General features: G+C 46.8%; 1 pseudogene across 1 annotated transcript; it reads right to left on the bottom strand.

Annotated features, from left to right (window-relative positions):
- Nucleotides 1-5,713: 5,713 nt before the first annotated feature.
- On the bottom strand, nucleotides 5,714-8,735 carry LOC310778705 (eukaryotic translation initiation factor 4 gamma 1 pseudogene; annotated as a pseudogene). Its single transcript has 2 exons — nucleotides 6,312-8,735; nucleotides 5,714-5,737 (listed from the first exon to the last, which is right to left on the bottom strand). The product of its transcript is annotated as a eukaryotic translation initiation factor 4 gamma 1 pseudogene (transcript).
- Between the last annotated feature and the right edge of the window lie 17,731 nt (nucleotides 8,736-26,466).

The raw sequence follows: 26,466 nt of genomic DNA, 5'->3' as shown, positions 1-26,466 counted from the left end.
TGTGAACGCCGCCGTAGGGCCTGTGTCCACCTGGTGTCTTTTCATCAGCTCCGGCGTCTATTTTTTGTTGTTTCCAATGCGGGGGGGGGGGGGGGGGGAGAGTGTATGCGAGCGCACACGGACGTCTAGAGAAAGTGCGCTGCGCCCAGCGTCTATTTTCAGAGCGCTCCGGCATTTTTGTGCGCCCGACTCCCAGCGCTTCCAGCTGAAACTATTTTAACTTTTCAGAAAGACGCTGGTGTCGGGTGCTCCTTTTCTGGCAACTAATCATATGGATAAACTATCACAACAGAGACAGAAAGGCTCAGTTGTGGGAGCAGATTGGCTAGACACTTAATATTTCTGGTGAGTGTTGAGCTAAATCACTGTATGTGTGTTCTTAGCTAATGTTTGCTGTCAGCTATCAAGCTACTACCGCACTGAGCTAACGTTACTTTCAGACTGCTTCCTTGTTATATTGTGCGCTGAGATCAGCGCTTCCCAGCGTACTTCCAGCGTTTAACGGTCGTAAAAAGACGCTAGATGGACACACAGCCTTACACTGCTCTGCCCTGCTGTGCTGCTGTTATTAACTGTTTTAACACACTGCCCTGCATGCTGCTGGGTTTTTAACACGTTGAGTGCCATAGCCGAGATATCTCGTCTTACATAATCCAACGGTTAAGTGCCATAGACGAGCTATCTCGTCTTACATAAACATTTTTTTTTTTTGACGGTGGGACATCAATCAACCCCTTTTACGTCTTCTATATCACTATTGGAGGAAGAGAATGTGTATAATCTATTTTACCGACCACTAAGTGGCGACAGTTCTCTCCAGACAGAGACAGAGAGAAAGCCACAGCCACGGGACCCGTGGACCAAAAGCAGCCGCCTCCCGCGGAAATGGCTTGGCGATTTTACAGTCAGAAACGAACGAGCCTCATTCTCATACTGTAGGCGGGGACGCTTCGCGCTGCTGCGGTGGGGGGTTCCAGAAATGGACTGGGTGAGCAGCATAAAGCCTAGAGTCGCACGGGGCTTCATCGGGGCTCTCAAACCCAAGAGACAGTGAGACCTATCCACACTCGCTGCCAGGGAGAGAGGCTGCTCAAACTCGCTGCTCAAACTCCCAGCAGCAGAGCACTCCGCAGCACAGACGGCGGGAGGAGTTTGGAGACACACACACACTCTCTCAGAGAGAGAGAGAGAGAGAGAGAGAGGAGAGAGAGAGAGAGAGAGAGAGAGAGAGAGAGAGAGAGAGAGAGAGAGAGAGAGAGAGCGCACAGAGTGGGAGACAAGGGCACCCATAATCACAGGCACGTGAGGTGGTTCTAAAAATCCATTTATCTCCAAACTCTCTGAAAATCTCTGAAACCATGCTGTACTCAACGGCTAATATCTACATAACTACTAACTCTGCAAACTAACTCTTTTAGACAGAGAAAGCACACATTCTATTAGTTATTTTTAGATGATTGGTGTTCACGAATTCTTAACAGAAAATAATCCTCGGCTCTTGTAAAATGAGCCAGAATCCTCAAAAAAAAAACTGGCACAACTTACCTACAGGATTGAAAAAATGGCTGGCACTCAATGTGTTAATATGCTGCTCTATCAGTTTTTAATTGTTTTAATCTCTACAGTTATTTATTATTATAGTTATTATTATTAGGTCTTATTATTTAGGTTATCAGTTTATCTCCTATAGGACTTATTATTGGAGATTATAGGACTATTATTGGAGAGTTATTGGAAATTTGTCCTGAGGACACATTTCGTTTCATGTGGAAACATGTAATGACAATAAAGACCCCTTGATCCTTGTGAACGAACTGGGTAACGGATTTCAAACCGATATAAAACGCTGAAAGCAGCGTGACTTGTAATGGTTAACGTAATATTGTTTGGTAGAGCCCGACCGATATATCGGTCCACCGATATTGGCCGATAACCAATATATCGGTATCGGCCGATATGTTGGCCGATATGCCGATATTTTTTTATTTTGTATTTTTTAATTGCCCTAATTACCTAATGATGGCCCTAATTACCTAATATGTGATGTCACTCGAGCAATGATGACATCTGGTGACATCATCACTGACATCACTCACTGATGACATCATCATTGAGTGCTGGAGTGACATCACTTGAGATATCGCCAATTCTATACATAAGTGATATCTGAGTGTGTCCCGGTCTCCGGAGGCTTTGGAGACCACTGTGTTCCAGACCAGGAGGCGTCTAACTCCCATGGCTCCACCAGTAACTGTGTGTGACTGTGAGCAGAATTGTCTTCGGCCACAGCTATGCCATTTGACGTGCGATCGGGCTGAATCTTTCAGGAAGTGTAAAGAACACCCCTCCGCGTGTCTTTGAGTCGTTATATGACAGCTGTGACTGACAGCTGTGACACATGAGAAGCAGAAGTGCACTTTCCTCCTAAACCATGTACTGAGTTTCCATTGACTTGTGCTGTATGACTGAAATGTGTATGAATCTCAAATCTCAATCAGGGGATCACACATTACAAGATATTTCACCAGGATAATTACCCTGGCAAGTCCGCAAACGCAGTCTCACACCGGCAGTCGCACCACACACATCAAAAAGTCATTCTCCAAAATTGGTTCAACGTCCGATTTATTAAGTCGGAGTTATTAAGTAAGTTTACGGCTATCTCAAATATTATTTCGGGTTTCAATAGATAATAATAGAATGATTTTAGTAAACAAAAGCTTTGCATAGCTCAGTGTTTCCCACAGGATTTTGAGAATTTGTGGTGGGGGACCACAGACCCCCTAGGGGGGTGCGGAGGCATACCCCCCCGCGAGATTTTTTTTTAACATTTTAAAGTAAAATGCATGAATTTGGTGTACTTTGAGAAAGCTTAAGAGCAAAATTAAAAGGCTAGATCTATGAAGAACATGTCATCATTACTGTGCTGTGGGTTTACAATGACAAACTAAATTTCTCCCTATAGGTCAGGGATACTCAACTTGCTTTGCCACTTTCGTGAAATGATAGAAGGCGAGGGGCCAGTTAATAAACAAACAATATACATTTTTCTGTAGCGGATTGTAGGTTTTTGGGGTGTCAGCCGGAGTTTAGGCTGACAGTGTTGTGCACACTGGATAGTTAGTTAGGTTAAGTTAGTTAGGTTAAGTACATACATAAGTGCCTGGGTAGCGAGCAGATGGCGGTATTTGACAATTTAGCAGCTAAATCATAGATTATTGAAAGATATTCCATATTCCAGACTGAAATGCTATAACAGAAGTATTGGCCAGAATGACATGAACATTTATTGGACACTTATTCAGCGGATATCTTGCATGTTGCGTTCAGGTGCACTGTAAAAAAAAAAAAAAAAAATTTTTTTTTTTTTTTTGGTCAACATCTTATTGTGGCGGTCCAAATATTATTGTGGCGGCCCGCCACAAATTCCTTTATGTATGGGAAACACTGTAGCTACTTAAATGCATTTTAAATTCGTTTTTTGGTTGCAGTTTGTACCAATCCCGGAGAATGACTTCCTCAGTCAGACCACCTGTTTGTACCGTGCTGCAGACAGCACACATCACCATGTCTGCCTCACTACGCTCTTTTCTCCTGACCACACTCCCTCCTCTAGCAGGCTAGATATCCTCAGACCGCTGTGACTCATCGGCGAGTACTTGGACTTGAGTCTTTGAACATTTCACACTTAACAAGCGAGCGCCGATTTGTGAGCGTCGAGCCAACGTGATTTGCCTCTCATCAAGGGGGGTTTGTCCCCGACCAACAAAAACAGCTCGCCGAGGAGGGCTTGTAGCGCCTGGTGTGAACTTAGCATAGGTTGAGGCGATGTCTCGTCATAGACGCTGGTTTAGCTGGCTCAGCCTGGCTGGGGGGGCGTGGTCAGGGTGGGGTAAATCCCCTCGTTCTATCCATTCAGCAAAGTTGGAATTGAGTTGCTAGCCCAGTCCAGGCAGACACGATCGGGGACTTAACCACCGCAGTAAACGCACATCTGAGCAGACGTCTTGTGTTCTGCTCTAGAATCCCCAAACCTGTAGTTTAAAGCCACAGCACCAACCTTTGGTGAGTCAGCCCATTGAGATATATGGGCAGTTTTACCCCACTTGCGTGCCAGCAGTATAACATTTTGTGGGCGTTCCCACACATGCCGACTGTCTCTATAAGTCTAACGCTGATGGAGAGGAGAGGGAGGGAGAGAGAAAAAACTCAGTGGTGAAGTCTTTAGGTGCACATAGTTCATTGTCTTGCGTGCATCAATTGGAGCACCCCTAGGAAAAACCATACCCACGCCACTCAGGCTGACAGGAGACAGTAATAAATATTTTTGTCATTTAAGTTTTTTATTGATTTTGTCTTCTTTTTTAAAGAACATTGACACAAATAAACAAATAGGAGTCATCATGTGACCCAATCCACAGATCCAACATGGAAACAAAAGAAAAATCCCTGTAGCCAACCCTCTCACCCCCCCCAAAGAAATCTTAAAATATAGTGTCTGATTCCTCCTACGACCCGTTTTCTCCCTTTATGAAAGATAGAAACTCACTCCAAACCAGCAAATATGATTTACAGTTATGCAAGTTGGCTATCATTAACTCAAATGAAGCGTTCTTGGTCAACTTAACCCAGTCTCTATATTCAGGTCTAATTTGGCTTTTCCAATGATGGAGGATGATAAAGCCTGATAGGGCAAAAGCAAATGCTGCTTTGGAAATCTCGGGGAGACACGGCCTGTCTCCTAAGAGGCGACACTAGGAAATATATCAACAAGAATACAAGAATAACACTAGGAAAGAAAGTATCACAGCCATAACCGCGACAATTGCCTGTCTTTTGATGTTTGATTCCATTGTCATAGCTCTTTCTTTACCTGTGCTGAAGTTTTCCTTCCGCTTCATTGCATCAGTGGTTGGGAGACTCGCAGGAACCAGTGGCGTTTCAGTTGGGAGGCTCACAGGAACCAGAGGTGCTTCAGTTGGGAGGCTCACAGGAACCAGAGGACCTTCAGTTGGGAGGCTCACAGGAACCAGAGGACCTTCAGTTGGGAGGCTCACAGGAACCAGAGGTGCTTCAGTTGGGAGGCTCACAGGAACCAGAGGTGCTTCAGTTGGGAGGCTCACAGGAACCAGAGGACCTTCAGTTGGGAGGCTCACAGGAACCAGAGGTGCTTCAGTTGGGAGGCTCACAGGAACCAGAGGACCTTCAGTTGGGAGGCTCACAGGAACCAGAGGTGCTTCAGTTGGGAGGCTCACAGGAACCAGAGGACCTTCAGTTGGGAGGCTCACAGGAACCAGAGGACCTTCAGTTGGGAGGCTCACAGGAACCAGAGGTGCTTCAGTTGGGAGGCTCACAGGAACCAGAGGTGCTTCAGTTGGGAGGCTCACAGGAACCAGTGGAGTCTCAGTTGGGAGGCTCACAGGAACCAGAGGTGCTTCAGTTGGGAGGCTCACAGGAACCAGAGGACCTTCAGTTGGGAGGCTCACAGGAACCAGTGGAGTCTCAGTTGGGAGGCTCACAGGAACCAGAGGACCTTCAGTTGGGAGGCTCGTAGGAACCTGTACAGTTTCAGTTGGGAGGCTCACAGGAACCAGTGGTGTTTCAGTTGGGAGGCTCACAGGAGCCAGTGGCATTTCAGTTGGGAGGCTCACAGGAACCAGTGGTGTTTCAGTTGGGAGGCTCACAGGAGCCAGTGGCATTTCAGTTGGGAGGCTCACAGGAACCAGAGGAGCTTCAGCTGGGAGGCTCACAGGAACCAGAGGTGCTTCAGTTGGGAGGCTCACAGGAACCAGAGGACCTTCAGTTGGGAGGCTCACAGGAACCAGTGGAGTCTCAGTTGGGAGGCTCACAGGAACCAGAGGACCTTCAGTTGGGAGGCTCGTAGGAACCTGTACAGTTTCAGTTGGGAGGCTCACAGGAACCAGTGGTGTTTCAGTTGGGAGGCTCACAGGAGCCAGTGGCATTTCAGTTGGGAGGCTCACAGGAACCAGTGGTGTTTCAGTTGGGAGGCTCACAGGAGCCAGTGGCATTTCAGTTGGGAGGCTCACAGGAACCAGAGGAGCTTCAGTTGGGAGGCTCACAGGAACCAGAGGTGCTTCAGTTGGGAGGCTCACAGGAACCAGAGGTGCTTCAGTTGGGAGGCTCACAGGAACAAGTGGAGTTTCAGTTGGGAGGCTCACAGGAACCAGTGGAGTTTCAGTTGGGAGGCTCACAGGAACCAGTGGAGTTTCAGTTGGGAGGCTCACAGGAACCAGTGGAGTTTCAGTTGGGAGGCTCACTGGAACAAGTGGAGTTTCAGTTGGGAGGCTCACAGGAAAATATGAAATATCCACATTATTTTCTGTCACAAACTTGTTGACGTCCACATTTTCAGAAAGGAATTCTTTCCAGGTGAGGTCTGCGTCCCTCCACATGGCACCTGCCTTTTTATAGCTCATTTCTTTGCAGAGCAGGGTGAGGACTTGGACCAGCAGGCTTCCAGCTTGGCCCAAAGAGATCAAAGGCTTGGAGATCTCCCTGAACAGCTGTCCCATGGGGATGCCTTCCTCGTGGAGCATGGGGGTGATGAGCTCGGCCAGGTACAGCCAGATGTAAGGGATGTCTAAGTCCTCAGCCACCTCCAGGATCTCCTGAAGCCCTTTGTAGTACTGCTGTGTTGGCAGGACGGCGGTCTTGATGAGCTGGTGCAGCAGCAGGCCCATGTGCTCCCTAGCAATGGTGCTGCGGTCTAGCGTCAACTCCAGGCCTTTCCGCACAAACAAAAACAGCAGCTGGGTGCTGTTCATCTCCTGTACACACTGCAGCGCCTCATTCATGTCGTTGATCTGGAGGTAGTCCTCGATTATGCCTGTGGATTTCTTTTCCAGCTCCTCGGTCGAGGCAGGCTTGGTGGGGCTCTGGGGAGGTGTAGGGGTGGGAGCTGACTCGCATTTCACATTCTCTTCGCTCCTGGCTTTGTCTCTCCTGCCACGGTTCCTGTCATTGGTCATTCTCTCTACTCGGCAAACAGGGTCATCGGACCCGCAGTGCTCTCTCTTCCAGCTCTGCTCCTCATTCTCCCAGCTGAAGCTGCGCTTTGTGACCGTCAGTCGGTTCCGGTCATCCCATCTGTCAAAGTGGTCATTGCTGTGGTCGGAATGGTCGAACCGGTTACCGCGACCTCGACTTGAGCTGTTTCTATGAAGAACCCGTCTGTCTGAGTCCAGGGAGGGGCCTGATGAGGAAGCAGGCTGCTGCAGCGCTGATAACCTGTTCAGAGTGCTGATGGCGGGACGACCACCTGACTCTGCAGGCTTGGCACCAGTGCCTAGTCTACTGCCTTTACCCCAGGAGCTCAATGTTCCCTTACCACCGGGGGCAAGCCGCTTGTTGCTGAACTCAAGTACAGGAGTCTTGTTGATCTTGATGAGGCGGCAGGTGTCGATGGGGCGGGTCTTGGTGCAGATGGGAACAGTCTTCCAGCCCCCGTCCTGGGGAGTGCTACCGCGGCCCCCGGGACTCCCCCTGCCCATTTTGCTCCATGGGCCCCCGCTTGACTCCTTCTTGGACATAAGGGCCTGCTGGACCTCCATCTGCTCCCTGTGCTCCTCCAACTCGGCGTCTTTGTGGATCTGGTCGATGGTCTTGGGGCCCTGTTCGACTCGCCTGGAAACCCAGTTGTTCTGTCGGAGGTCCAGCACATCCTGCAGCATGAAGCGGATCCTGGATGAGATCTTCCTCTCCTTGATAATCTTCTCCATATGGTTGATGTACTGGTCCATCTGGTCCTTCTCGAAGTGCAGGTCCCTGCCGATAGTGGACAGCAATCTGCACAGGCACTCCAGGGACTCCTCTGACTCATCGTTATTGAGCAGCTTTATGATGCACTTGTGCATGATGACCTCGGTCAGAATCTTCACTTTGAACAGCTCACCGATGAACTTGATGTTGCCCAGCGAGCGCCTCCTGGCCTTGTCCTCAAGCGCCTTCAACTCCTCTCTGAGCTGCTTCTCCTTGTCCCCTGAGGCAACGTCCAACTCTTTCTGCGTCTTCTCAAAGATGCTGTTGTCCTTGTTCTTCTCAAACTCATTCTGGCAGCATTTGATTAGCAGCTGGCGGAAATTCACAGTGACTCCTGGCTTATCTGTGGTGGGGACGTTCAGCTTCATAAGGCAGTGACACATGTTGGCGTAGGTCACCGAGAAGTTTTCCTCTGAGATGGCCTTCTCGAAGATGAGGTCTATGACCCCTTTCAACCTCTTCTCTGTGTCTATGGGCAACTCCGTCACCTGCTTGACCAGCTGTTCGAACATCTGCGGGGTCAGCTTGTTCAGGATGCTGCGAATGCAGTTGAACAGTTCCTGGGTCTTGTCAGGCTCCTCCGGGCGGTGGGTGCTGGCCAGCTTCTTTGCCGAGGGCTTCCAGGCCTTCTCAGCCTGGTGGAGGTGCATGTCGTCGTCGAGCGTCATGCTGGTGATGATCTTCCTCGGCTCTTTACTCTGGCCCTGTTGGGAGTGATGCGGCCTGCTAAGGTTGGCGAAGATGGGTGTGAAGTCAGGCCTGTTGTTCATCCATGGTAGACGGTGGTCCAGTTGAAACAGAGGGGTCTTATTAGGCGTGTCTAGTACAACATCAATCATGGTTGGCAGACCCTTAGGCTTGGTTATGCTGGCAGAGATAAACTGCAAGCTCAGAAGGAACACCCTGTCATGTTGCTTCCTCCCCTCTGGGTTGAGGGGCTTTGTTGTTCTCTCCATGTTTTCTTTTCCAAAAGGTAGGCCTACTGATCCTATTCATACTACCAGCAGGGAAGGATTTATGACATCACTAATGATGTCACAATGGGTAAGTCAGACAGTGATGTCATCAGTGAGGTCACTTGAGCAATGACTGTTGACAGTGTAGACATTGTGATATCAGCAGTGACATCATCAGTGATGTCATAAATCAATGATGATGTCGTCTTCTTTGGTGTTTTATGGAATGACAGTGTCCAGTCAACTGATGTCACTGATGTAATAAATCCTTCCCTGCTGAGGTTATAAATTGCACAACTGTTGGTCACAGCCCAGCCAATGAAGCCTGAACCTGCAGCAACAATAAAGAGAAGGTACCACATGTAGGCCAATTATAATCCCAATTCCCAGAAAATGAGAAAATAGTTTATTTTTTTATTATTCTTCCCCCCATTAACTCATTGAGTGCCATGGACGTCTTTCGACGTCCAATTAAATAGTGACGTAGAGTGCCAAGGACGTCTTTCGACGTCCAATGCGTTTTTTGACGGTGGGACGTCGATCAAAGCCTTCTGCATCTCCTGTACAAATATTGTAGCTATTGGAGGTCTATAACCTATTTTACAAACCCATTAGGTGGCGACAGTGCTCTCCAGATTAGAGACAGGTCCTGAGAAACAGGAGGAAAAAGCCGTGATCAAAGAGAAACCGATGCATGCTGCAGCCAGAGCCATATAGATTGCTCTGTCTGGAGCTGACATTGGCTGCGAACAGGAGTCAATCCGCGCACACAACTGAGCCCCTCTGTCTCTGTCTGTCTGTCTGTATAGTTTCTCCACACGATTAGCCACCAGAAAAGCAGCACCCGACGCCAAACCATTCAGCAGTCCGGTTTGGCTCTTCCCTATCGCGCTGGGAGCCGCCCGGCACACACAAACGGAGCACTCCGAAAATAGAGTGGGTGCGTGAGGCTGTGTAGTGTGGGGAGGAGTTTGCAGCTGAGGAGGGGAGGGGGGGAGAGGGGGGTGGGGCACGCAGGGCATCACACAACTACACCACGTCACTACATCAGAAAATATTATCTTCAGACTCAGTGAATGTGCTTGAAATGCTGCATTTCACAAAAGGCGGAATATCTCAGCTAATAATTTGAAACGCCTGTATTTGCTCAAAACGACCTATCTTCTCCGGCTCATAACTAAAGAACGGAAAATGGTATCAATAAACTTTTTTTTGCTGATGATACAATAGAGCCAGTTTGTTCTTTGTGCGTGTTCGGTGTTTACATAGTAATATCACACAATATTCTGTGGGCCTCGAGAAATCACTGAAAACACTCTGAAAACTCTGGCACTGGGAGCGTCCGTTCTCCAAAAGTGGCTGGCACTCAATGAGTTAATTAGGGATGGGCATTTCTAGCAAAAACACTATTCGAAATTCGCTGGCCAAAGTCGACTTTTAATCGAAATTCGAAAAAAAGAAAAAAAATGTAAAAAAAAAAAATGTAAAAAAAAAAAAAAAAAAAAAAATTGTGAGTGAAATGTTGCATTGTCTCCCCTGATTCTAACTATAGTCGAATCACTTGGTTTGAGCAAGTAAAACAATTTTTATAAGCATTTTAAGCAAGGTTTATGGAAAAATGAATGGCGGATGAAATCCCATGAAGAGGGAGAGGCTGCTTATAAAAATTGTTTTACTTGCTCAAACCAAGCGATTCGACTATACTTAGAATCAGGGGAGACAATGCAACATTTCACTCACCAAAAAAAAAAAAAAAAAAAAATTCAATAAACGAATTTCGACTTTCAATAATAAAAGTCGACCTTGATAATAACGCTTATTCGAAAATTCGAAATTCGATGCCCATCCCTACCATTAATACATAAGTTTAGGTTTTGAACTATCCATTCCACATAAAATGCAGCCGTTTTAGAATCAGTAAATAAGTATCTATTCTTGTTCAATAAAAGCCCTTGTCCATTCCCCCCTTACCTGGCTGCCTAGCTGTGAAAAGCTTCTCCAGCTTTGAGGGCCGTTATCTCTGAATGTGGCTTTTAGGAGTGTGAACATTCAAATCAGCAGATCTCCTTCATTTCTTCTCAGATTACAATGTGTGACACATCATTTCAAATTTTACAATCTGCACTTTCATAATCTGGTTAAAAAAAAAAAAAAAAGAGCTCCGCATACATGTGGATCGAAATACCAGCAACTGTCACAGTCAAATGGCGCACACACCACACACACACGTCTACACACTTCACAGTTCACACAGCCCTTCACATTAAAATTCCAACACACACACACACACCCCCGGGCCCAGTGACAAGACAGGAAGGGAGAAAGACACAAATTGCAGACAAATCTAATCATATCAGCCTATATTTAGAGGCTTTTGATGTGCCACATTGTTGACAGCAAAACACCGCATAAGACATGAGATTCCTTAAGCCTTATTTAAGATTCAAGATCAAGATTAACTGTAATAGCCACTGATAAAGTCCTTATTTGTAGGGGCTTTCGGGTCTCGTTGAAGAGGCGGATGGCAGTTGGGTAGAAGCTGTCCCTGTGACGAGAGGTTCTGGTACCGCCAGACTTCAGTCGTCTGCCTCAAGGAGTTTATGACCTGGGTGGGAGGGGTCATGATTTTCATGATTTTCCAAGACCGCTTCAGCATCCTGGCAGTGTGCAGGTCCTGAAGGGATGCAGGCTGCATCTGACCACCTTTTCAGCACCGCGGATGATGCGCTGCAGTCTGGAGATGTCCTTGAGGGCAGCAGCAGCATACAGTACCAGATGGTGATGGAGGAGGCCAGGATGGACTCAACGGTGGTGTAGAACAGTACCAACTTATTGCACCATCTTACAACAACCAATTTAGATGCGTTTTCACAATGTGCACTCACTGCCTCCTCTCATCATCTGCACAGCCAACTCTCATTGGACCAAATAAATGTACAGTACGTAAATCTCCACAAAATTCAGTTGGAATAATTTTTTCGGCAAAATCGCACATGCTCATGCATTGGGCATGGCACTCAAGCTGTTAATTGTTTTTTTAATTAAAAAAAAATGTTCTCCCCAATTGTACTTGCTCTCTCATCTAATGCACAGTCCATGTGTATGTAGGCATGCATGTTAGGTTATCGTGATGGACCCAGTGGAGTCACTTGAGGGCTCTGCCAGGAAAAGTGGCATTGGAGTGCCTGCAGATAATCGCTGTTTAGACACTATGGAGGGTTTGTAATGGGCGGGTGGAGCTCTATAGCTGATGGAGATTGCTCTGCTTGCAGTCAACTTTCCCCGTTCTAAAACGAGTGCAGTTCCCTCGGGGGAGCTGGAGAACCCTTTGCTCTTTAACATAGAACAGGTTTGTGTTAAGGTGCCCTGCACCAGAAGCAGATTGGAAATGAGACTGGCAGTTTGGAGCTCTGACGGCTGATGTTAATCAGCAGCATGGGAACAATCTGCCTACCCTCGGCTCCACTCCCCATTCCCACCTTTCAACTGTGTTGCTGTGTGTTGAACACGCCCGTCACGGCACCGCACCTCCTTATCTTCCCGCTTAAATCATTAGCAGTGGATGAGGCTGGCACCGCCAGTCAATTGAGCCAGGATGCCTAGCGTAGTCCTTTCTGCCCTGGCGCTCACTCATGTAGACTCTCTCTCTTTTGAAACACTCGTCTATTCTCTTGAAAGGTTCCTGTCTGCGACCTCTTATCTTCAATGAAGTGCATTGGCACAGGGCAGGCTAGCTTTGAAGCTTGGGTGAAGGCAGGTTCACAGCACGCTGTTCCTCCATGCACTTTTTGTAAATCAGTTTCGTTGCTGTTACTAGCCGAAGGGAACGCTTTCTGAACCTTTTGGTCTTAAATGCCGTCTTCTTCCATGAAAATATTATCGCTCTCTCTCTCTCTCTGTGACCATCAAAGGAGTTGAATTTCAAGCTTTTGTAGGAGAACAAACACACTGCCGTGTTTCAGATACCAACACAATATTGATAGGTTGTTTTCTCACGTTCCTGTCATATTGTTCGGCTCGGCCAGTAAACCTTTTCATTGCCGTTAACTCTTGGAGCGAGGAGGGCCAGAGAGTTAGAGGAAGTCCCTGCTGGATTCCTGTCGACTCGGCCAGAGAGTGCACAGCAAACATTTCCACACAGCAGCGAACCATCTTCAAAATGCTTGACTGTGTAAAATAACCTCTCCCTGTGGCCCATGCTTAGAACGTGAATGTTGTTTTCCAAGCAGTCCAGGCCAGAGAAAACCTCTCCAGAGGCAACTATAGTCCCCCGATGAGACTGCGAACGAGGCTTGCTGAAACCCCACCCTGGTTCAGATCCTCTCTGTCTGCAGCTCGCACTTAGGGACGCAACAGGACGTGACCCTTCCTCATTGGGTCAGCAGCACCCATGTGATCAACCAAGCAGATTAGCCTTTCCTCCTCCCAATATGTCTCTGTGGCGCGGCTGAGGTGGCACTGCCTATCTAAGCTCACACAGTTGAGAAAAACAAACATTGACCAGATGACTGTTGCAAAAGCAGCCCCGCAGGGACACTGCCGCACCAGCTGCTGCTGCGACGGCTGCTGCTGATGCATTCTGATTCTTTGGCGCTGTGGCTTAGGCCTTGGCCACACTGATCCGTGGTGTCTGTCCGTGTGCGTTCATTTCTCTGTTCACTTCCATTCATTTTCAATGACAACTGTCCGACTGTCCGTGGAGCACTCAGAAGCGTACGTATCCAGAAAATTTGCATACGTTTTGATGGACAGAAAGTTGAGGAGGGATGAACTTTTTCTGGATGGACGTATCGGATGGTCGGATGGTCGGATAGTCACTGTCCGTTTAGCCAATCAGAGTCGAGGTCTCGAGCGGAGGCGTTCCGAGATTTGTTTCAACTTTTCAAAGATGGCGGCCGAGGCGGTGAAGGAGGCTATAATTAATGCTGTGTACACCATCCCGCTGTTGTACAACGTGATAGTCAGTGTCACCGTCTGATTTCACCATCTAATCTGGTCATTCGGTGGCATTTTATTGCCACATAAGTAACGTAGCGCACAGAGCTAACAGCTAGCTGACGCCAGCTTTCTTCTTCTCTCGGTTTATAGGCGGGTCGCTGACACCTTCAAGGTGCTTACCGCCACCTGCTGTACAAGTAGGTTACTTGTACATGCAACGGACATAAATCTATCCGTCTATCCGTTCTGTCCATTTTCTGACGGATCAGTGTGGCCAAGGCCTTAGTGTTTTTTTCCCCCCATGACTGCTGTGGACTGGCCTGTGTACGCATGTAGTGTCAAGTGTAGCGGTTAGCACACACCTTGTCAACGTACTGTAGCTGCTGCACGCGTGCACAAACACATGCACATGTCACACACACACACACACACACACACACACACACACACACAACACACAGCTCTCACCAGATGGTTGCTATGCAAATGGCTGTAACTGCTACTCATGCAAGCAGAGAGTGGTCAGGATCAGCGGCTCTGTGTGACGGATGTGAAATGAAAGATACATACAAGGCAAAAGGATGTGGTTTGACGGCATATGCAAGACCACTTATGCAACCTATATATTTAGGGCTGGGTATCTGTACTCGATACGTTTAATACATCGACTGAAATAACCCAGTACCAAGTAATAGCATCGAAACATTTCCAGTCAAATGATATCCGTTTTAGTACACAGATCGAGAAGGAAAATGACCATTTGTACGGTTTTGCTCGTAGCCAATCACTGCAAGCATTCTTTTGATTTAACGCAACCTGTGATCGGCCCGCTACCGCAGCTACAACCCAGTCCTATATAGTCTGTGGTGGTGAAGCTACCGCAGCTACAACCCAGTCCTATATAGTCTGTGGTGGTGAAGCTACCGCAGCTACAACCCAGTCCTATATAGTCTGTGGTGGTGAAGCTACCGCAGCTACAACCCAGTCCTATATAGTCTGTGGTGGTGCAGCTACAACCCAGTCCTATATAGTCTCTGTGGTGGTGAAGTTGAGAGAGGTGTATGTGACAGAGTTGGCAGTTCAGTCATTGTGCCGAGAAGATGCCACCAAAACAGTATCAAATGAACAGTGTTGGGGGTAACTCATTACAAAAGTAACATATTACATGTAATATATTACTTTTAGCAGTAACTCAGTAATATAACTTATTACTTATAGGATTTCAGTAATATTATACCAGTTACTTTGTCAAGTAACTCAAGTTACAAATTGAGTTACATTGTATTAAATTAAAGCACATATTTAAAAAGATACAATCATTTCCTAATCAAACTATGTGTTTTTATGCAAATAACCACTATAGATGACAATAACAAAGGAAAAGAATAACATTTAGAATTTTGGATTGTTTACAGTAACACTGACTTCAAGGTGGTTGAAATTATTTTTCGGGATGGTTCCGGGGCGGCGATGTCATTCTACTGCTGCTGTTGTTTTGGTAAAAGTAATGCAAAAGTAGTGTAATAAGTAACGAGTTACTCTACACAGAAAGCAATATTGTAAAGTAACTTATTACTTTCAAATGAAAGTAACTAGTAATGTGTAGTATATTACATTTTGAAAGTAACTTGCCCAACACTGCAAATGAAGGATTTTATTGGTATCAGTATCACATTAACCCATTGATACCTGATGCAGCATTTGCGTGTATATCCCTCATTTGTGTGCGTATCCCTTTAAGACCGCGAACCGCGTTAACGCGGTTCGCGGTCTTAAAGGGATACGCACACAAATGCTGCATCAGGTATCAATGGGTTAAGGGTACTGGTATTGGTACTGGTATCGTTTTTTTTACAATACCCAGGCAGCCCTAGACCCATTAAGTCATTTGAAAAGTGAAGTCATTGGGATAGTGCAATGCATTTCTCATGTAACTGCCACCCTCCCCCAGCAGCCCAGACTGGGTTGAGTGGGTGAGTGACATGCTGTGTGTATAATATCCTGAGCACATCTCCACTGTTCCCTGTAATGCAGCCATGCAAATAAAGCTGCTATCAGTATAGCGCATAGGAGGAAGGACATCTCATTAGGGAAGGCAAATGTCACCGTCCAAACCGAGCAAACCCATTCAAAGGGAGTGAGAGGCTCTCAGCTGAACATAATGTCACGTTGGTCTTGATCTGTGTCATAAATATTTCATTGCTGCCACAAATATTGTGTCAAACCAGAAGACTTTTTCACAGGTTCAATTAGTTTCTCGTGGCGCAACGCAAGTCACCACGGGCCCTACTTCCTGCTTCTGAACGCTACACACAAGTCACCACGGGCCCTACTTCCTGCTTCTGAACGCTACACACAAGTCACCACGGGCCCTACTTCCTGCTTCTGAACGCTACACACAAGTCACCACGGGCCCTACTTCCTGCTTCTGAACGCTACACACAAGTCACCACGGGCCCTACTTCCTGCTTCTGAACGCTACACACAAGCCATTTGCTTGTGTGTAGCGTGCCATTATATCCAGATGTGTATATACAATTTGCCCCCGGGGAGTAAGTTGTTTCATGGAAGAGTGTGAGTCTTTCACTGCATTATCTCGCTCTGTGTGTGAGGAAAGGTGATGCTCTCCCTTTCGGTCACATCAACCTGTCAGTACAGTACATCCAACCTGTCAGTACAGTACATCCAACCTGTCAGTACAGTACATCCAACCTGTCAGTACAGTACATCCAACCTGTCAGTACAGTACATCCAACCTGTCAGTACAGTACATCCAACCTATCAGTACAGTACATCCAACCTGTCAGTACAGTACATCCAACCTATCAGTACAGTACATCCAACCTGTCAGTACAGTACATCCAACCTATCAGTACAGTACATCCAACCTATCAGTACAGTACATCCAACCTATACATCCAACCTGTCAGTACAGTACATCCAACCTGTCAGTACAGTACATCCAACCTATACATCCAACCTGTCAGTACAGTACATCCAACCTGTCAGTACAGTACATCCAACCTATCAGTACAGTACATCCAACCTATCAGTACAGTACATCCAACCTGTCAGTACAGTACATCCAACCTATCAGTACAGTACATCCAACCTATACATCCAACCTGTCAGTACAGTAGATCCAACCTATACATCTAACCTATCAGTACAGTACATCCAACCTGTCAGTACAGTACATCCAACCTGTCAGTACTGCATGTTGTGTATATTTGATCTTTTTTCTTAATTCAAGTTATATTTTATATTTGTTCTATTTGTGTTTTTCTATGTCTAGTTATTTATAATTATTAAATTCCCAGTTCAGTTTACGGTTCCATTGCATTGATGTCATTTTGGACAATAAAGTTTATTGATATAAGCTGTAAAATATCCTGCCTACATGACATATCTCAAGTCATATCTTTCTCAAGTGTTTGATATTTGAGGGATCATTGCAAAAACATTGTATAATAGAATGTCTATATTTAATATAAGAATATCGGCCGATATATCGATATCGGAATTTTTTTACTCCCTAACATCGGTATCGGCATCGGCCTAAAAAATTCAGTATCGGTCGGGCGCTAGTCACTCAATGGCGGTTTTAGGCCTTTACTCAGCAAGTTATGACCTACGTTATTATTAGCCTAGCCAGAGAGAGAACAGCCAGAGAGAGAAATAAATGCAGGCCGCCAATCACAGATGACCATACAGCGAGCTCCACCAATCAAAGATGTCGATATTACATTGTCAAATTGTGGGTAGTGTAGTACTTCTCCATGACATCAAATAAAAATGTTTTAAAATAAACAAGGGTGATATCTTACAGATTTGTGGCTTCTACAGGAAGACATACCATCGTTTCACCACTGGAAGGGAAGACCCGTGGTAAGTCTACAACATTATGGCTAATAATCAAAATCTCAATGAGAATATAAACGGCAAATACTCTTCCGGGACATTGAGGTCACGGAAGCGCCACACTAACTGTTGAGCTCTATAGAGAGGCAAAGTGAACGTCACTTCCTGCTTTTCTCCCTGTACCAGCCGCTGAAAAAATATGAATGGCGGTGAACGGAGAATAACGTTACTTTTTTGATCCCGTTTGAATTGGGCCACGGGGTGCCAACATTAATTTTGTCAATTTAAAACAAAACTTTGCATGTCAAGAAAGTCGCAGTTTGTCGCCAAACTGTTGCACTATAAGTTATAAATCAAAAAGACTACATACACTGTCGCCTAAGTGACCTTCACTTTCGGTACCGGCAAAGCTGAAGACCGGCGACATGCCACGAGCTTCCACGAGCTATGTAGTTTTTATATTAACCCATTGATACCTGATGCGGCATTTGTGTGTGCATCCCTTTAGGCTGGGTTCACACCGACGACCCAAGCCTTGCCTACGCCTTGCCTTTACCCACGCTTTTTAATAGGCGTCCGTTTTAGTCAACGAGGCTGTGTACACCGGCCGCCTGAGCGTGAACCCTGCGTGTACCCACGCCTTGCCTGTGCCTTGCCGATTTTATCGAATAGGCGTGAGTTCTATTTTGAAGCCGACAAGGCGCGTGCAGGCAGGCTTTTCTGTCAAGCCATGAAAGAAAAACGCACAATATCCGTGGGAAATGGCAAAGTAAACTGAATTTCAAAATAAAATGGAGTTACTACAACCGTGTTGAGCAGAGAGAGAGAGAGAGAGAGAGAGAGATTGACGGGTGGCTATCACGTGGGGCTTTCTCCCTGTCTGCAAACAAATCTTCATGAGAGAGAACAGCGACCGAAGAAGCAAGATGGACAATGTTGTTGTGCCAGCACATATTCTTGCAAGATCACCTCTCTAAAATGTCCGACTATAGACCAAATCACCGTGACGTCACCATGTAAACAAATTTACTTCCGGGTACCACTTGGGGAAGGCGGCAGGTTTAAATGTGCGTGTTGTCAAATAAATGCTGTCAAACCCTCTCGTTGTTTTCGGCCGACTACTTTCAATTTAAATGGTTAAACGGTTGGTAAACATGCTTGTCCGACGTATCTAGCCTTTCTTCTGTGTTTGTTTTATGTAGTGTTAGCTAGCTAATAAAGTTTGTTTGTCTGTCAAACTCGCTGTTTTTTTACGTTACAGACAGAGTAACCTCGCGTCACCAGGCTCTTCTCGGCGAGAAAGAGCCTGGTACAGACAGAGCTACTGACGCCAGGTCAATTTAATTTAGCTTCAAGTCTACTCTAGTCTGGTCCAACAGGTAAATTAGCTAGTCTGGTCTCCACTAACGTTAGTGAAAGTGTTGTTATGAATGATATTAAACAACAACACAACACGGACGAACCATTTTTGTCTTCTTTGTCTGTTTTTGTCTTCAACATGTCAGTTTGTGCCGTCCACCGCCATTATAATGTGTGGACCTCAGGGGTACCCGGAAGTAAATGTAAACATCCCGCTGATTTGGTCTATAGTCAGACCTGGTTATGCAGCATCAATAGAACATTAAATATATCAGATTTATTTTACCTAGGCTACCCATGACAATTCTGGGCAACACGTGAAAAAATACAGTCGGGAGAGAGGAGAGGCGCTTGTGACTCGGCTCCAGGTTCGGCGTGCAAAAGGCGTGCGGTGTGATCGCAAAAGCGTGTAACAGGTTCACATGCTGCATCAGGTGAGCTCAGTGCTGCTGAGCTATGATTATGTCATTTGATCCCAGACACTCAACAGTTAGACACTCAACAATTGCCTGATATTGTTGTTTGACATATTTCAGACTACTGTCTGACTCTGAAAGCATTTCATTGTTTGTGACTGGAAAACGGTAGAATTCCCCAAACTACTGTGTCTCTGAATTACCCAAATCACACACATATACTGTGTAGGCTATTCTATGAGATCTCCTTTTGATAACTAATGTCATATTTGTTCACTTCCATTGAGCCTGCCCTGAGCCCTGGGGAGGCCACGCCCACTTTGAAACCCTCCGACTAAAGCTGCGTTCACACCGACCTATTAAAGTTTTTCGCTGGCGTCGAGTTTACATACAAAGTCAATGCAAACGAGCGATTGAGCGTATATTCGCCCGGGAGAAAAATCGCTGGGCGTCCGAGTGGCAGAGACAGAGCGATAGGGAGAAAATACGCTCGTCGCCCGAGATGAAATATCCCAACTCGAGCGAAAATACGCTGGCATCAGTCGCTCGCTGTTCAACGCTGATTGGCTGCCGTGTGTGAGAGCGAGTCAAGGATCACACTGGCTTGGGACAAACCGCTGGTTTATTGTGTGGCAACAAACCGCATTGACAGGCTGACAGCTGACATGAAGTGAAGTCTGTCCTACCGGTATGCAGCTCGCATTAGGAGCACGCTGATAGGCTTAGCTTGTAAACAATGACGGTGGCTCGTAGTGGACAAATATCATGACATTGCGTAACGTTATAGCCCCCACATGTCCGTCAAATCGTGTGCCTGTTGACGAGCGATTTAAACAGAGCGACAGAGCGATTCCAAAGGGTTGAATCAAGCGACAGAGCGAAAAATAAATATCTTGGTGTGAACACAGCTTAAGCAGGCACAATGCTTCGCTCACCGGAATAAAAGGTTATCAGTGCACGCTCCTTCTCCTCAGTCCAGTAACACTTCCCCGTGGTGTTGGAAGAAGAGGGCCAGGAGGTGGAGGCGGAGGAGGTGGAGGAGGTGGAGGGGAGGAAGGAGATGATCAGCCCTGGGCTGGCGAGGACAGGCTGGCTCTCCAGTTTCAGTGGCTCCTGTGAGTAGGGATGGGCATCGTTAGGATTAGGAGGCGTAACTGCGTATCGATGCGATACTTATCGATACCACTCTCAATAATGTGCTGCAAAAAATAAAGACATGACATTTACATTACATTACATTAGGTCATTTGGCAGACGCTTTTATCCAAAGCGACTTACAATAACCCATTTTTGTCAGCAATAGAGCAATCAACTATGGAGCACAGTCTCTGACAACTAGAAATTCTGAAGGAACAGTGGTACCAGTTTAGTTTAGGTTAGTAGTTTGTTTGTTTTTTGAAAGAGAGAGAAAGAAGTTAGATCAAGAAGGGCCCAGATGGAGCCTGAAAAGGTGAGTCTTTAGTCTTTTCCGAAAGATCGGCAGTGATTCAGCTGTCCTGACCGAAGGTGGAAGCTCGTTGCACCATTGAGGTGCCAGGGACGAGAAGAGTCGAGATCGGGATGAGCGACTTTTGAGCCCCCGTAGCGAAGGAGGGGCGAGGCGACCTGCACTGGTGGAGGAGCGAAGGGAGCGCTGAGAGGTTTGGAACCTGACCATAGATTGCAGGTACAGGGGAGCTGACTGGTGTACTGCCCTGTAGGCCAGAACCAGTGTGTTGAATTTGATGCGAGCTGAGATGGGAAGCCAGTGGAGGTCCTGGAAGAGGGGAGTGACATGAGAGAATTTGGGTTGGTTGAATACCAGACGGGCTGCAGCGTTCTGAATGAGCTGAAGCGGTCGGATGTCGGGGGCAGGTAGGCCGGGCAGGAGCACGTTGCAGTAGTCCATGACATGAAAAGATGGGGAAAGTTATTTTGTTATTACTTTTTGCAGAAATAAGTTAAATTCCTGAGCATGTCTATTTCGCCATTGTGAATATGATGATTTATTAAACCTATGTATGTAGAAATGTAGAATTACGTTTTTAAATTGGATCCCTATAGACGGTTTTCACAGAATTGTGTTGCTAGGGAACAGTTTGGAACCTAACTTATGTCCTGTCAGTTATTGTACTAGAAAACACTGTCACAGGAAGTAAGCTTGGGGAAATTTAGAATGTTTATGTTGTCAAGTTGAAACAGTCTATAACCATTGAAAACAAGCAACAACCAGAATGCATTGCGCGGCCACTAACTCAACGTTACAGTCTATGCTTCAGGGACAGAGCAAAGCAACATTATGTCTTTACTAAGGCCTATTTTTATTTACAACACATTTTTCCTCATGGAGTCTGGACAAATTGCACCCGTTTTCAAAGGATTATAAAACAAACCAGTTTTGGAGTCAGTTCCGTTATGTGGACCATCTTACCTGCTGAATGCCTGTCTAGATGTAGCCGCAAAGTAGCTAATGGTGACTCTGCCCACCCGGGCCAGTGTCGGCATACGACGGTAGCAATGACAAGTGGACTCTATTCACAGTCCCTGCTCAGCCCGCAGCTGAGGGGAGAAGGGAGGGAGGCTGGCTGCGCTGTGTGGAAAGCACTGAGACCTCTCTGGATATAACGTAGACAAGCAAGTAGCTGTACATTTTGGGAACACAATGCCTCATACACATATAGATAAGACCCTTTGCTAAGACTGGGCAGGTTCTGTTGTAGCCTAACTACTACTGTAAATGTGTTTTTAAGACAGCTAAATGTCAGCTACATCTATGATGCTGCAGCACAGGAACCTGAACTGCTGCTTTGAGGGGGGGGAAACAGTCTATAATTAGTGTTAATTTTGTCGTCTATTTTTTTATTTAGTCGTAGTCTTAGTTCTTTTAGTTTTAGTCGACTAAAAGTTTGAGTATTTTAGTCTCGTCTTAGTCAATGAAACTAAAAGACCGAACATTTTAGTCTCGTCTTAGTCTTGGGGGGAAAATGTAGTCGACTAATATTTTTCGTCATAGTTTTCGTAGACGAAATTAATTAACACTATGAACAACACCTTTTCTCTTTATTTCACCCTCCCCCACTCCCCACTTTCATTTGTTCAGTCAGAGAAGTGAGCTCTAGTTCACTATCCTTATCATTGACAGTCAATGATCGTTAGCACGTTGTTGGTGGGCAGTGAATGTGTGCCCTGTGTGTTCGGATTTGAGTGTGTGTGTGTGTGTGTGTGTGTGTGTGTGTGTGTGCGTGTGTGCTTCGTCTCGAGTGAGTGGCGCTTCAAAGTCACACCACGCTTAAAAGGTACTATCCCTATAGTTCTGGCGGGAAAATAAACGTTCACAAAGTGTTTTCTATTACCAATGAGTGAATGCGCCGTTCCGTAACTTAAAAAATTAACCCAGCCGCGTCTCTGTGCGTTCACCCATTGCAAAGATATTGCAGGATTTTCTGCTGGTCGCTGGTCAAGATTTCCCAGCAAATTTGTCGGATGTGACGTTCTGCGCGTTCACCAGCCTGCCTCTTGTCCTCCTGGCTCTGGCCGGAAATATACCAACGAAGAAGAAGGCTAATAGGCAGTGGCTAACGTTACATTCGTCGCTAGCTGTCGGCAAAAACAAACCACAACACAGACTCCAGTAAAAGTCCACACAAAAAAAAAATATATATATTTATCTAGTAAAGCCCGTCTGGCCAGGCAGCAGCAATGTGACCGACATCGGGGGGAAACTAGAGTCGGGGCTGTGCTGCTGTAACAGTGTTGCCAGATGGCAAATGTTGAATTATCGTACCAGAGGGTCAAAATTATCGTTTTTGGAGTGAAATTATCGTACGCCACAGGCTACTTTTTGGACTTGGCATGATTTTTCAACACTGTGATCTCAGCCTGCGTTGCAACAACAACAAAACACCCTGCACGTATTGGCTGCAAATATGTTGTTTGAAGAGATGATTGTATAAACAGATAGAGTGATAGACGTAGGATTCGTCTAAGTGTCACAAAATGATGAAATTATCGTACATTTGGGGGATTTTGGGATTATTGATCGTACATCGTACAGAGGTCGAAATTATCGTACAAATACGATAATTATCGTACGTCTGGCAAAGCTGTGCTGTAATGTTGTTTTGACCAGATCACTATAGCCGCTTGCTAATGGATTTACCACCTGGTCAGAAACTCCACTAATAACATTACCCTCTTGTGTGAAGTAATGCAACAGTCGCAAATATGCCTAACTTCACTACCGTTATGCTTATGGTCATGAAACATTGTTTGACTGACTGCAGTTAGCTGGTGGTGAGACTGCCTAATATTATAACGTTAAGTTTGATGCTATATGCGGCTAACTAATAGATTTACAGATTTACATTTATAGAAATTACCACCCAGCCCCACTAACAACGTTACCGTCTTGTGTTGATAATGAATGCAACAGTCGTAAAAATGCCTAATGTTAGTCAACGCCAGGCATTAGACGGTACCCGGGGAGCAGGCTCTGACTGCAGTTAGCTGCAGTGAGACTGCACATTATTATAACGTTAGCTTGATGCTATACGCGGCTAACTAATATTGATTTACATTTATAGAAATTACCACCCAGCTCCACTAATAACGTTACCGTCTGTGGATAATTAATGTAACAGTAGTAAATATGCCTAACGTTACTGTTATGCTTATGGAACATTGTTTGACTGTTCAGTTTGGTCAACTCCAGGCATTAGACGGTACCGTATAATACAGGGGAAGAAGGGTATTTCCTGGCTCACGCTAACGTGAATATCCTTATCCATTTCCCCGCAGCCAAAACACGACCAAACATGCCACAATAACGTCCGATAATTCATCCAGAATCCTTCCGGGGCATCTCGAGGCTGATCTGACCGATAAATTGTCCAGGTTGCCGTTTTCAAGTGACTTTTATGAGTTAACGTTACAAAGCAACCAACACAGTCTGCAGTTGCCAGGCAGCTGGGTCCGCATAGGATGGTGTCTGGGTCCTAAACGCGCAGCTAAGCAACGCCAAACGTGATTGCCTGATGTCGGCAGCTTTGTCACCATTAGCAGACGGTTAGAATGAACTCATGTTACATGAATACCGACAACAGCACCATTTGTCCAGGAGCTTATTGATACGTTGGTACTGACCAATCAGGAACGGGTACCAAATTAGTTTTCCATACCTGTGAGAGCGCTGGCGGGGGCCCGTGGCCGGTGAGGAGTGCCGGGCTCTCCAGCTTCAGCGGCCCCTCCTGTGAGAGTGCAGGCTGGGGGTCACATGGGGCCGGGCTCTCCTCCTGATCCCAGCACTCCTGCAGGAACAGAAGCTGCTGGTAGTGTTTCCACTGGGACACGAAGACGCCATCGCACCCGCCAGATGCCCGGCTCGCCTTCACCAGCTTGTACTGACGCTGAAACGTGGTGCGGAGGTTCTTGAACTTATTCTTAATGTCTTCCACTGGAAAGGAGAGAGAGGGGGGGGGGGGAGAGAGAGAGATGTTGGGCCGCGATCATTGAGTGCTACATCAGTGGTTCCCAACGTGGAGTCCGGGGACCACCTACATCAGTGGTTCCCAACGTGGAGTCCGGGGACCACCTACATCAGTGGTTCCCAACGTGGAGTCCGGGGACCACCGGGGGTCCTTGAGGGGGTTCCATGGGGTCCCCAGTAAATTGATGAATTGTTAAAGGAGAATTTCGTTTTTTTACACCACGGTCCTCATTTCCAGCTTAAAATATGGGCCCCAGCACCATCAATCCTCACACCAACAACAACAACAACAACTGCAACACCACTCTTCCCGGATTACTGTCACCTCTCCTCATATCATACCTCCATCTTGGACTCTCACTACTGCTCCTCCTATCTCTTCCCCCTGGACCATTTTTATTTCTATTTTTTCCACCTGGACCATTATTTTTTTCCACCTACCCCCCAACTTCCACGATCTCTCCCCCGCCTCACCTACTCTGCTGCCAATCTTCACTTTCTTAACAACAACCACCGCCTCTCCGCTCCTGCTTTCACCGCCGCCAGCAAATCTAACATTCTCCGCCGCCGCCGCTACATCCACCATGGATCCCGTCATAACCGCAACCGGACCCTACACTACTCTACTGACACTAACATTCCCTCACTCTGGACTAACTCCCGCCCCCCTGTCAATACCACCTGCCGCTTTGCTAACCCCAACAACCTCCGCTCTCTCCCCCCTGCTCCCCCTGCTCCCAAATCCATCTCCCTTGCCCTGCTGAACACTCGCTCTCTCTCCAACAAATCACCTATCATATCCGAACTCATCCTGGACAATAACATTGATATTCTCCTCCTCACTGAAACATGGTAACAACCCCTGGACTTCTACTCACTCAACCAGGCAACCCCCCCCAACTATAGTTACATCGCCAAGCCCCACCTCTCTGGGCGTGGGGGGGGGGTCTCGCCGTTCTCCATAAACAATCCCTACCCATCAACAAACTCAACCTCAACCTCCCATCCCTGTCCTCCTTTGAACACCTTGCCTTCTCTCTTCCCAACTCCATCACTGCCCTTCTTCTTTACCGTCCCCCCAAGCCCCACCCCTCTTTTCTGTCTGACCTCTCTGAACTCCTCACCATCGCTTCTTCTCTTTCCTCCCGCCTCCTTCTCACCGGTGACCTGAACATCCACGTTGACCAACCTGACTCCCCTCTGACATCTGACTTGCTCTCTCTCCTCGACTGTTTTCACCTCACCCAGCACATCAACTTCCCCACCCACACCAAAGGCCACATTCTTGACCTAGTCTGCTCTTCCTCTCTACCCATCTCCAACCCTCACCCTCTCTTTTTCCCTCTCTCTGACCACCACTGCATTCTCTTCTCTGCTCCCCTGCCCCCACCCCGCCGCCCCAACAAACGCACCATCTCCTTCCGTAACATCAAATCCATCGACCTACCCACTCTCTCCCAGACTATATCCTCTGCCCTCCCCCCCCCTGACTCCGCCCCCTCCTCCCCCGATGACTATGCCACCCTCCTCAATTCTGCACTCACCGACTCCCTTGACTCCCTGGCCCCCCTGAAAACCTCCACAGTCTCATTCACCTCCTCCTCCCCCTGGTTCACCCCCCAACCCCGCACGATGAAACAGACCGGCCGGCAACTGGAACGACTTCACCAGAAAACCCACCTCACTGTCCACG

The sequence above is a fragment of the Poromitra crassiceps genome (assembly GCF_964638095.1).
Source record: "Poromitra crassiceps genome assembly, chromosome: 6".
Lineage (NCBI taxonomy): Eukaryota > Metazoa > Chordata > Actinopteri > Beryciformes > Melamphaidae > Poromitra > Poromitra crassiceps.
The sequence above is the reverse complement of the archived record's forward strand: the minus strand, read 5'-3'. Positions and strand labels throughout refer to the sequence as shown.